At 44.8% G+C, this 9242-nt stretch overlaps 1 non-coding gene across 1 annotated transcript; it reads right to left on the reverse strand.

The window, feature by feature from the left end:
• Positions 1-2064: 2064 nt before the first annotated feature.
• On the reverse strand, positions 2065-2171 carry LOC132233893 (U6 spliceosomal RNA). Its single transcript, XR_009452748.1, has one exon. It is a non-coding gene; the product is annotated as a U6 spliceosomal RNA (small nuclear RNA).
• Positions 2172-9242: the final 7071 nt, after the last annotated feature.

The raw sequence follows: 9242 nt of genomic DNA on the forward strand, positions 1-9242 counted from the left end.
TGAAGGCCTCAGACTATTCTGCCTCCTGGCTCTCAGGGGACAGCCTCTAAGTTCTGGGTTGGCAGCTGAAGACAGAACAGTAAAAACAGGAAGTAAAAGAAAATCTCCATTTGACATGGTTATAAATCAGTTTTCTCAGGAGACAGAATTGCTGGTGTTGGTGCTCATTGAAAATAATCTTATTGATCAGAAAACTAAACCATAGGATTCAGATGATTTGTCAAAGATGAGTTAATTTTATAATCTTGTAATCCTTTAATCCTTGCAAATGATAAAAAACTTTTGTGAAAGATGTCAGTGGAGGTTTTTAACCTAGGATTTAGTCTGATTTTCAGGAATGGCATTTTGATCCTGGAGTTGAGGTTCATAATTTCCTCTTTTAAAATGGACAGTGAGCCCTGGCTGGTGTGGCTCAGTTTGTTGGAGTGTCGTCCCAGACACGGAAAGGTCTCGGGCTTGATTCCTGGTCAGGGCATATACCCAGGTTGCAGTTCAATCCCCGGTCAGGACATGTAAGGGAGGCAACCGATGGAAGTTTCTCTCTGTCTCTTTTCTTTCCCCTTCCTCTCTCTCTAAAATCAATAAAAACATATCCTAAGGTGACAATGGACCTGGCTGGAGTGGCTCAGTGTTGAATGTCAACCTATGAACCAGGAGATCATGGTTTGATTCCCAGTTGGGGCATGTGTCTGGGTTGCAGGCTCGATCCCCAGGCTGGGGCATGCAGGAGACAGCCAATCAATGATTCTCTCTCATCATTGATGTTTCTATCTCTCTCTCTCCCTCTCCCTTCCTCTCTGGAATACAAAAAAAAAAAAAAAAAAAAAAAAGGACAATGAAACTCTACAGGCATCTGAGATCTAATGGAGAGTGATACTCACAGATAACATTTTTCTTTATATTTTATTCTATTTAAATTTATTTTATTTTAAAAGGGAATTCTTGATTTTAATTTTAAAATAGGTAAACTAAGTCTTATGTTGTGGAAACTTCACTACGGTGTCCTGCTCAATTAAATGTGAACAATGAATTGCCTTTGACAGTCTTTAGGTGGCTGTGCTTGAAGAAACATGTAAAGTGTCCTAGTAACTGAAAATAACTGGTAAGGGTTGTTTTTCCTCTTTACTTTCCTTTGCCTTCATGTTCCTCCTCTTCAATGAGCTGATTTGGATGCTGATCTGTGGATGAACCAAACCCAAGCATTTAGCACCAGGACCGTTGTCACTAAAAGTGCTGCTTCATTCAACAGCACATCTTTAGTGGGCTCTTGTTCCTGGTGTAGGTTTTCTGTTGGATGTCGGAGGCATGTTGATGATGGAGACATGGTGCCTGTTCACACAGACCTTGTAGCCTAGCTAGTTGGACTGGACATACACACTCTGATAAATAAGAGGCTATACCAAGAGTGTTGTGTGCTATGTGATGTCTGATGACAGGAGCCATGTAATTGTTGTAGGCTGGTAGTCTGAAATCAAAGGGTAGGCAAGCTGGAGACCCAAGGAAGAGTTGATGTTGTAGTCTTCAGTCAGAAGGCATTTCTGAGGCAGAATTGTCTTTTTCTTGGGGAAATCTCAATCTTTTTCTCTTAAGGCCTTCAACTGATTGAACGAGACCCACCTTCAACTGATTGGACACGGTCCATCTAATTCATTCCTATGGCACAAGCTTAATATTAAAAAAGAGAAAATAAATATTGCTCTCATTCCTGACCTCAGGCCACCTTAAGTCCTTACCCAGAGGCAGTAACTATTACCAGATTGTTGAATTCCTTGTAAACATATTCTATGCACATATGAGCAAATGAGTATATAGACGCTTCTTAAAAAATATAACAATAACACTTTGCTCATTTTTTTTTCAGTTAACAAAATACCTTGGAAATTGTATCCTTTAAATTTAGTTAAAGCTGCCTTTATTTTTTTAACAATGTAATATTCCATTGTACAAATATACCATAATTTGTTTAGCCAATTCCCCATCTAGAGTGTTTCCAATCTTATGTTTATACAGAAATCATGGCCATAAATATCCTTGTACACACATTTCCCCCATCCTTTTTTTTGTTTAAATATGGAATGCTTCACAGATTTGTGTGTCATCCTTGCGTAAGGGCCATACTAATCTTCTCTGTATTGTTCCAATTTTAGTATATGTGCTGCTGAAGCAAGCACTCCCTCATTCTTTAGGATATATCCCTAGAAATAGAATTGCTAGGTCAAGGGGTATGGGCATTTGAAATTTTGACAGATTAGTCAGTTGTCCTCCATAAAGGACTTCCAGTTAACAGTGGGTCATTTTCAGCTCCAAATGACAGATGTAGAAACACGACATCACAGGTGTTATTTTCAAGGATGGTGATGGATTTGGGCTGATCCACTTCCTTTTTTTTCTTTTCCATTTTTCTCAAGCCACTGGTGACCGATCATCAGCATTTGGGAGTGGCTGCCTGGGTGTAGTCGGAGGAAAGGGAACAAAGTGAGGGGAACTCCCCCATAGAGGCAGCTACCCCCGAGCTGTACCTTATTCTATTGGGCTTTGTTCAGATACCCACCTGCCTCAAAGAAATTGTGTGTTTGATTCCAAACCACCACAATAAAGCAAGGCCTTATTTTTTTTGCTGGTGGTGGGTCTTGCCTTCAATTTTTAAAAAACCCCAACATCTGTGCAGTGCAATGAAGCAAAGTGCAGTGAAATGAGGTATGCCCGTGCAAGAATGTGGTCTCTTCTCGTGACTTGCGCAAGGTCACACAGCTCATAGGCTTCAGGAGTCGACTTGACCCCATAACGCAAGTTTTTGTTGGTTACTGTGACACTCAGGATCATGGATTTGTGACCATGCCTAAATTAGCTGACGTATCAGCATCATTTATCAGCTAGTTCATGCTCATCCTTTAAGAGCTGGTTCATATACATGTTTAGGGCAGTGCCTGGTACGGAGCTGGTATGGGTTGAGTGGGGTGGGGGAACTGGACATTGTTAGGCTCGGGGCTGAAGCACCAAAGTTGGCAAGGACGACCTCTCTGGTCCTTCCAGCCTGTGATTCACAGAGTTGGGAGCAGCGTTTGAGTCATGGGGGCGGATGAGCATTTTTCTTAATTGAGCAGGAGCTAATGGGAGCTGTATTTCTTTGAATCTGCCCGTTGGATGAGAACAAACATTAATTATCTCTGGGCTGGAAAGGCCAGATACAATTTACCGAACGAACGGGCATCTTCCCCTGTCAGTTATAAAACAGTGTGCAGAGGAGCGTGCGCGCATTCCCCACCACGGAAGTCCATCACGGGCTGCGGAGTTAAATACAGACTGAAGGCCCCGTTAACCGGCCTCCATGCGTGAAGCAATTAAATGTGGCCCTGCCCCCTCAGCAACGCTCCAGCAGCTGCCCGTGGGGTCTTTCAAGGCTCAGCAACTTGTAGGATGGCAGAGGAATAATAATGCGTTGGTTTTCTCTGGGGACACAAAGAAGGCACCGTGGGAGCTGAACTCTCCTAATTAAAGCAAGATTGGAAAGGTGTTGTCAACGAGGCGCGTTTGCCACATCTGGTGGGAAATCCAGGCTCCAGGGGAAGGAATAGTGATGTGGCTGCTTCTCAATGCAACCTACCATTTCACGCAATACATCTCCCCTCCACCGAATGCCCACTTTGAGTTTGGGAGCCCAGAGAGTACTTCTAAGTCTTTCGGGTTCAGTGAGTTTGGTGTTTATCCTGAGGATGTTTCTGGGATGATGCAGTTAGTTCACTCTATAATCACCAAGACTCTGAAGCGGAGGCTGGTCCAGGACGCAAAGCTGAACCCAAGTCAGCCTGCGCTTCCAGAAAACACCTGTCAAGGAAGGGCAACACACCACCTGCAGTCCTCCAACTGGGCTCTGGCCGGCTCACCTTGCCGTAGGAAACAGGACCTGCGGCCTCCTAAGGAGATCCCGACCTCCCAGCCAGTCCTGCCCTATTTCCACGTTGCCTCTTCTAACACTTTATACAACTCACTGTTGCCCAGAATCCCACAGGGAGCTCTACTGCTTACAGTGATGGCGAACCTTTTGAGCTCGGCGTGTCAGCATTTTGAAAAACCCTAACTTAACTCTGGTGCCGTGTCACATATAGAAATTTTTTGATATTTGCAACCATAGTAAAACAAAGACTTATATTTTTGGTATTTATATGCCATTTAACAAAGAAAAATCAACCAAAAAAATGAGTTCGCGTGTCATAGGTTCGCCATCACTGGTTGAGGTACTGTGTCCCCCCTCCCCCTAATCCATGGATTATTCTCCCTTGAATGCAGGACATCAAACTCACTATGAAATCATTTTAGTTTTGTTGTTTGGCAGTTTGGAGGAAGAGTAAAGGAGAGCACTGTATGGGGTTTCTCTTTCTCCTCTTTTTGACCTTTTTGTTCAAGAGCTGGGAGCCCGGGTCCCATTGAGAGCAACACATGTCTTTCAGAGCACGCTGTGAACGGAAATTGTCAAGAGCTGTTTATGTTAAGGGAACTGAAATTGGAGCTAGGTGACCATAAAGAAGTTTGCCTATGCGCATCCCACTCATGAACTTTTGAACTTTCAACACCTCCCAGAATTTCCTTGTCAACCCACCCCCCACCTTTTTAATGCTGTAAGAAAACTTAATTTTTTTTTATTATGAGGTTCCTTCTCTTTTCACATTAAAATATTTATTTAGCATTCGATAGGATTTTTTTTTCTTCTAGTATTGTTAAAAACCGCAGATTGAGACATATTTAAAATGTTAAGAGTTTATTTGAGCAAAAATCTATCGGAATCCTGCAGCTCCAAAGCGGAAGTGGTTAGGAGCACTTGGCTGACAGGAGCTGAGAGAGAAAAGTCTGAAGCAAAGGAAATGATTGATTGACTATAGCTTAAAGCCTAGTTGACTGTGATTGGTTGTCCTTCGGTTTCAGTTTTGTAACTTTGAGGCATTTACAGACTTAGATTTTAGTTTGCTTATGTAGGTGCCAAGTGAATTGGGTCCACCTGGGTTTAAAGGCCTCCATGTTTAATTCATTTAACAGTAACAATCGAATGGTAAATAATTTAATCCTCTACATTTCTTTAAAGAATCCTATTTAATAATAGACAAACATGGTAATTTACCATACCTCCGACACGCTTCCCATTGGCTAATCAGGGCGATATGCAAATTAACTGCCAACCAAGATGGCAGCTGGCAGCCAGGCAGCTGAAGCGAACAGAAGGCTTCCTCGCTCCAGTGAAGGAGGAAGCCAAGGTTCCCTGCCTGCCGCTGCTGGGCTCTGAGCTTGCACTCTAAGAAACTATGTTGCAATTATAGAAGCTAAACAAACCCCATGCTTTCAGCCAGCCGGGCCTCAGAGCTGGAGTTGCAACAGTGTTTCAATTATAGAACCCAAACAAACCAGATACCTGCTTTCAGCAGCGGAGGTCTCAGAGCTGGAGCTGAGCCTCAGAGCTAAAGCTGGCTCTCAGATCCAGTGACAGCCATAGAAGGTAAATGAATCCCAGAATAAAAAAGAAAAAAGAAAAAAAAGGAGAGGTTGGGAGCTTCAGTCACCCGCCAGCCTGAAAACGGCCCTCAGCCCCTCACCCAGACTGGCCAGGCACCCCAGTGGGGACCCCCACCCTGAAGGGTGTGTGACCAGCTGCAAACAGCCATCATCCCTTCATCCAGGCTGGCCAGGCACCCAAGCGGGACCTCCACCCTGATCCAGGACACCCTTCAGGGCAAACCAGCCGGCCTCCACCCGTGGACCAGGTCTCTATCCTATATAGTAAAAGGGTAATATGCCTCCCAGCACCGGGATCAGCGGAGCATTGAGGCCTCCTAGCACTGGGATCAGCTGAGCAGCGAGGCCTCACTGCCCCGGTGTCAAGCGGAGTCGCAAGGCCTCCTAGCACTGGGATCAGTGGAGCCGTGAGGCCTCCTGGCCCCTGGAGCAGCGTGACAGGGGGCAGTGCCCAAACCTCCTGATCGCCCTGCGGCTCTGTGTGTGACAGGGGGCGGGGCCACAACCTCCCTATCCGCCCTGCTCTGTTCGTGACAGGGGAAGGCGCCCCAACCCCCTGATCGGCCCTGCTCTGGGCCTGATGGGGGGAGCTCCCCAACCCCCTGATTGGCCCTGCTCTGTGTGTGACAGGGTACAGTGCCCCAACCCCCCTGATGGGCCCTGCTCTGTGTGTGACAGGGGGCAGCGCCCTAACCCCCTGATTGGCCCTGCTCTGTGCGTGACGGGGGAGTGCCCCAACCCCCTGATCAGCCCTGCTCTGTGTGTGACAGGGTACAGAGCCCCAACCCCCCTGATGGGCCCTGCTCTGTGCGTGACAGGGGGCAGCACCTTAACCCCCGGATTGGCCCTGCTCTGTATGTGACAGGTGGCACCGCAACCTCCCCATCGACCCTGCCTTGAGTGTGACAGGGGGCGGCACCCCAACCCCCCAATTGGCCCTACCCTGAGTGTGACTGAGGGTGGTATCGCAACCTCCCGATCTGCCCTGCTCTGTGCATGACGGGGGCGGTGCCCCAACTCCCCAATCGGCCCTGCTCTGAGCCCGACCAGGGGCTGCACCTAGGGATTGGGCCTGCCCTCTGCCACCCGGGAGCAGGCCTAAGCCAGCAGGTCGTTATCTCCTGAGGGGTCCCAGACTGTGAGAGGGCACAAGTGGGGCTGAGGGACACCCCCCCACCACCACCAGTGCACAAATTTTTGTGCACCAGGCCTCTAGTAATATATATTTTTAAAAAGTAGAAGTTCATCAAGGGGCTACATTTATTATTAACTGAGCACAATCTCCACTTTCAGGGGTGAGTCCCACTGTTGGAAACCAATGATTAAAAATTCCCACTCCTTACCTCTGTTTCTGAGTCAGTCTCCCTCTCTCTCTCTCTCTCTCTCACACACACACACACACACACACACACACACACACACACACACACAGAAAAATTGATGGCCTGTTGTTACTCTGTGATTTTTTTTCCAGTTGAACTGGGGTTCTAGGGTGGAGATCTCCATATTGGATCTGGATGCACTCACTAGCAATATCCCCCCTGAGGAATCTACTGGGTCACTCTGAGCCCTAGTTTCCTCATCTTTAAAATGAAGTCTCCTTATTCTATAAGGTCACTTTCTTTCCTTATATCCCACAACCCCACAACTCCCTGGATTTAGAAAGAGCTACAATTTATAGTGGCAATTAATACACACGCAAGGAAGGCAAGTTCTTATTTGCATATAAATAGAATGCTAATCAAGAGGTGCAGATAAAGCTCCTCAGAATCAAGATGGGCTGTCAGGACACCATCCTTCTGCAGGTGCGGGACAGGGCCAGTGGAGGCAGGAGAAATTAGATTTAACAGGAGCAGTAGAGTGCTGTGGGTTATCCACCATCACAGGCACACTATATGGTGTCTCGCTCCTAGTGCACAGCTTGGGGGAAGCCTTATCGCTCTAGTCCTGGAATTTGGAACCATTATCTACCAGAGCAGAGGGATTAAAAATAATGTTTGGGCCTGATGGGCAGTGGCTAGCAGTCAGCCACATGGGGACATTTATTGTCTGATGAAAGGGGCTTTGGCAGAGAGGACGTCAGGAGGCCACAGTAAGTGATTTAAGACCACTAGCAGATTACCAGGGTCACCTCTGCAAAGTTCATTCAATTTCTCTGCAACTAAGGTTTAGTTTTCATTTTGTAAATAGTTATTTGATTCCTTCTCATGAAGAATTAAATTCCTTCTTATCTCACTGTGTTGGTATATATATTTCACTTATTTGAAATAATATAATCTTGACTTATATTTTAGTTAATATTATATAAGCACATTCCCATGTCCTTACAAACTATTCCTAGATGTAATTAAAGAGTACATATCATTATACAGGGCTTGGCAAAAGTAGGTTTATAGTTGTGAGTACATGAAACAGTTTATTCTTGTGTATTAATTATTGTATTATTTTTCAAAAAAAAACCTGTAAACCTACTTTTGTCCTCTTGTATTGAAAGAAATTACTATAATCTATTTAACCTGTATTTCAGCATTTAGTTTCCTTCCATTAAAAGTAATCTTGCCCTAACCGGTTTGGCTCAGTAGATAGAGCATTGGCCTGTGGACTGAGGGGTCCCAGGTTCGATTCCAGTCAAGGGCATGTACCTTAGTTGCAGGCACATCCCCAGTAGGGGGTGTGCAGGAGGCAGCTGATCGATGTTTCTCTCTCATAGATGTTTCTAACTCTCTATCCCTCTCCCTTCCTCTCTGTAAAAAAATCAATAAAATATATTTTTTAAGAAAAGTAATCTTAAAATAAACATCTTGCCCGGGTAGGGGTGGCTCAGTGGTTGAGTGTCAACTTATGAACCAGGAGTTCACAGTTCGATTCCTGTTCAGGGCACATGCCCAAATTGTGGGCTCAATCCCCAGTGTGGGGTGTGCAGGAGGCAGCTAATCAGTGATTCTCTCTCATCATTGATGTTTCTATTTCTCTTTCCCTCTCCCTTTATCTCTGAAGTCAATAAAAATATATGTAAAAAAATAAAGATCTTTTTAAATAATTTGTATCATGCCTCAAAAATTGAATTATTGTGTAAAAAAGTATAGGTCTAATTTTATTTAAAAAATTTTAATGCAAAATTTCAAGTGTATCTAAAAGTAAGGAGATCTTATGTACCCAGCATGCCCATCACCAGCTTCAACAGTTATCAACACCCAGCCAATCTTGTTCCATCTCTTCCCTCCTCATCCCACAATTACTGAAGCAAGTCCTAGATGTTATTTCATATGTAGATTTTCAGTATGAATTTCTGAAGTTATTAATATTGTCAAATACCCTGTCAGTTTATACTCCTTGGTTATTTTTTCTATTTGATTCAGCATTCAAATAAATTCCATACACTGTGATTGATTAATAAGTTTTTTAGATCCCTTTATATCTATAGATTCTCTCTCTCTCTCTTTCTATCCCTCTCTTTCTCTCTCTCCTGTTTTCTTCCAGGAAACTAGGTCATTTTTTCCTATAGAGTCTCACAATCGCTAATTGTATCCTCAAAGTAGTTAGTATGTTCTTTTCTCCCTCATATTTCTTATCTATACTAATAAAAGGGCAATATGCTAATGAGACCAGGAGACCTTCCGGATGTCCTTCAGGACAAAGCCATGGTGGCGGGGCTGAGGCAGAGGCAGCTAGGGCCGATCAGGCCAGGAAGGGAGGGCAATTGGGGGTGATCAGGCCAGTGGGAGGGGGGGGAAGTTGGG

The sequence above is a fragment of the Myotis daubentonii genome, chromosome 4, assembly GCF_963259705.1.
Source record: "Myotis daubentonii chromosome 4, mMyoDau2.1, whole genome shotgun sequence".
Taxonomy (NCBI): Eukaryota; Metazoa; Chordata; class Mammalia; order Chiroptera; family Vespertilionidae; genus Myotis; species Myotis daubentonii.